We start from the raw sequence: 4,489 nt of genomic DNA, 5'->3' as shown, positions 1-4,489 counted from the left end.
CTCAGACACTCTGTGACACACTCTGACACTCTCTATCACTATATGACACTCTCTGACGCTCTCTATCACTCTCTATCACTCTCTGACACTCTCTACCACTCTCTGACACTCACTGACACTCTCAGACACTCTCTGTCACTGACTATCACTCTCTGACACTCTCTATCACTCTATGAATCTCTCTGACACTCTCACAGGCTTTCTATCACTCAATATCACTCACTGACACTCTCAGACAATCTCTGTCACACTCTGACACTCACTGACACTCTCAGACACTGTCTTTCACTCTCTGTCACTCTCCGACACTCTCAGACACTCTCTATCACTCTCAGACACTCTCAGACACTCTCTATCACTCTCTGACACTCTCTATCACTCTCTGACACTCTCTATCGCTCTCTGACACTCTCTGACTCACTCAATCACTCTCTATCACTCTCTGACACACTCTGACTCTCTCTATCACTCTATGACACTCTCTGACACTCTCTATCACTCTCTGTCACTCTCTGACACACTCTGACACTTTCTGACACTCTCTGTCACTCTCTATCACTCTCTGACACTCTCTATCATTCTCTGACACTCTCTATCACGCTCTGACACTCTCTATCACTCTCTGACACTCACTGACACTCTCAGACGCTCTCTGTCACTCTCAGACACTATCACTCTCTGACACTCTCTGGCACTCTCAGAGGCTTTCTATCACTCTCTATCACTCACTGTCACTCTCAGACACTCTCTGTCACTCACTGACTCTCACTGACACTCTCAGACACTCTCTTTCACTCTCTGTCACTCTCAGACACTCTCAGACACTCTCTATCACTCTCTGACACTCTCTATCGCTCTCTGACACTCTCTATCGCTCTCTGACACTCTCTGACACTCTCAGACACTCTCTATCACTCTCTGACATTCTCTATCACTCTCTGACACTCTCTGACACTCTCAGAGGCTCTCTAACACTCTCTGACACTCACTGACACTCTCAGACACTCTCTTTCACTCTCTGTCACTCTCAGACACTCTCAGACACTCTCTATCACTCTCAGACACTCTCAGACACTCTCTATCACTCTCTGACACTCTCTATCACACTGTGACACCCTCTGACACTCTCAGACACTCTCTATCACTCACTATCACTCTCTGACACTCTCAGAATCTCTCTCTCACTCTCTGAAACTCTCAGACAATCTCTATCACTCTCTGACACTCTCTATCACTCTCTGACATTCTCAGACACTCTCTATCACTCTCTGACACTCTCTGACACTCTCTGACACTCTCTGTCACTCTCTGATACTTTCTGACACTTTCCGACACTCTCAGACACTCTCTATCACTCTCTATCACTCTCTGATACTCTCTGACACTCTCAGAATCTCTCTCTCACTCTCTGACACTCTCAGACACTCTCCATCACTCTCTGAAACTCTCTATCACGCTCTGACACTCTCTATCACTCTCTGACACTCACTGACACTCTCAGACGCTCTCTGTCACTCTCAGACACTATCACTCTCTGACATCTCTGACACTCTCTCTCACTCTCTGACACTCTCTGACACACTCAGACACTCTGTGACACACTCTGACACTCTCTATCACTATATGACACTCTCTGACGCTCTCTATCACTCTCTATCACTCTCTGACACTCTCTACCACTCTCTGACACTCACTGACACTCTCTGACAATCTCTATCACTCTATGAATCTCTCTGACACTCTCAGAGGCTTTCTATCACTCTCTATCACTCACTGACACTCTCAGACAATCTCTGTCACACTCTGACACTCACTGACACTCTCAGACACTCTCTTTCACTCTCTGTCACTCTCAGACACTCTCAGACACTCTCTATCACTCTCAGACACTCTCAGACACTCTCTATCACTCTCTGACACTCTCTATCACTCTCTGACACTCTCTATCGCTCTCTGACACTCTCTGACACACTCAATCACTCTCTATCACTCTCTGACACACTCTGACTCTCTCTATCACTCTATGACACTCTCTGACACTCTCTATCACTCTCTGTCACTCTCTGACACACTCTGACACTTTCTGACACTCTCTGTCACTCTCTATCACTCTCTGACACTCTCTATCATTCTCTGACACTCTCTATCACGCTCTGACACTCTCTATAACTCTCTGACACTCACTGACACTCTCAGACGCTCTCTGTCACTCTCAGACACTATCACTCTCTGACACTCTCTGACACTCTCAGAGGCTTTCTATCACTCTCTATCACTCACTGACACTCTCAGACACTCTCTGTCACTCACTGACTCTCACTGACACTCTCAGACACTCTCTTTCACTCTCTGTCACTCTCAGACACTCTCAGACACTCTCTATCACTCGCTGACACTCTCTATCGCTCTCTGACACTCTCTATCGCTCTCTGACACTCTCTGACACTCTCAGACACTCTCTATCACTCTCTGACATTCTCTATCTCTCTCTGACACTCTCTGACACTCTCAGAGGCTCTCTAACACTCTCTATCACTCACTGACAATCTCAGACACTCTCTATCACTCTCTGACACTCACTGACACTCTCAGACGCTCTCTGTCACTCTCAGACACTCACTGACACTCTCAGACTCTCTCTGTCACTCTCAGACACTCTCTATCACTCTCTGACACTGACTGACACTCTCTATCACTCTCTGACACTCTCTGACACACTCTGACACTCTGTGACACACTCTGACACATTCTATCACTCTATGACACTCTCTGACACTCTCTATCACTCTCTATCACTCTCTGACACTCTCTATCACTCTCTTACAATCTCTGACACTCACTGACACTGTCAGACACTCTCTGTCACTCACTATCACTCTCCGACACTCTCTTTCACTCTCTATCACTCTCTGACACTCTCTATCGCTCTCTGAAACACTCTGACTCTCTCTATCACTCTATGACACTCTCTGAAACACTCTATCACTCTCTGTCACTCTCAGGCACTCTCAGACACTCTCTGTCACTCTCTATCACTCTCTGACACTCTCTATCACTCTCTGACACTCTCTGTTACTCTCTGACACTCTCTGTCACTCTCTGACACTCTCTGTCACTCTCAGAGGCTCACTATCACTCTCTATCACTCACTGACAATCTCAGACACTCTCTCTCACTCTCTGACACTCACTGACACTCTCAGACACTCTCTTTCACTCTCTGACACTCACTGACACTCTCAGACACTCTCTTTCACTCTCTGTCGCTCTCAGACACTCTCAGACACTCTCTATCACTCTCTGACACTATATCTCTCTCTGACACTCACTATCGCTCTCTGACACTCTCTGACACACTCAATCACTCTATGTCTCTCTGACACACTCTGACACTCTCCATCACTATATGACACTCTCTGACACTCTCTATCACTCTCTATCACTCTCTGACACACTCTGACACTCTCTGGCAATCTCAGTCACTCTCTGACACTCTGTCACTCTCTATCACTCTCTGACACTCTCTATCACTCTCTATCACTCTCTTACACACTCTATCACTCTCTGACACTCTCTGACACGCTCCATCACACTCTGACACTGTCTGACACTCTCTATCACTCAATGACACACTCTGAAACTCTCTATCACTCTCTATCACTCTCCATCACTCTCTGACACTCACTGACACTGTCAGACACTCGCTGTCACTCTCAGACACTCTCTATCACTCTCTGACACTCTCTTTCGCTGTCTGACACTCTCTGACACACTCTGACACTCTTTAACACTCTCAGACACTCGCTATCACTCGCTATCACTCTCTGACACTCTCTGACACTCTCAGAATCTCTCCCTCACTCTCTGAAACTCTCAGACAATCGCTATCACTCTCTGACACCCCCTGACATTCTCAGACACTCTCTATCACTCTCTGACACTCTCTTTCACTCTCTGACACTCTCTGACACTCTCTATCACTCTCAGATACTTTCTGACACTTTCTGACACTCTCAGACACTCTCTATCACTCTCTATCACTCTCTGATACTCTCTGACACTCTCAGAATCTCTCTCTCACTCTCTGACACTCTCAGACACTCTCCATCACTCTCTGACACTCTCTATCACTCTTTGACATTCTCAGACACTCTCTATCATTCTCTGACACTCTCTATCACGCTCTGACACTCTCTATCACTCTCTGACACTCTCTGACACTCTCAGACGCTCTCTGTCACTCTCAGACACTATCACTCTCTGACACTCTCTGACAATCTCTCTTACTCTCTGACACTCTCTGACACACTCAGAAACTCTGTGACACACTCTGTCACTCTCTATCACTCTATGACACTCTCTGACGCTCTCTATCACTCTCTATCACTCTCTGACACTCTTTATCACTCTCTGACACTCACTGACACTCTCAGACACTCGCTGTCACTCACTATCACTCTCTGACACTCTCTATCACTCTATGAATCTCT

Source organism: Heterodontus francisci, unplaced genomic scaffold (assembly GCF_036365525.1).
Source record: "Heterodontus francisci isolate sHetFra1 unplaced genomic scaffold, sHetFra1.hap1 HAP1_SCAFFOLD_292, whole genome shotgun sequence".
NCBI lineage: Eukaryota > Metazoa > Chordata > Chondrichthyes > Heterodontiformes > Heterodontidae > Heterodontus > Heterodontus francisci.
The sequence above is the reverse complement of the archived record's forward strand: the minus strand, read 5'-3'. Positions refer to the sequence as shown.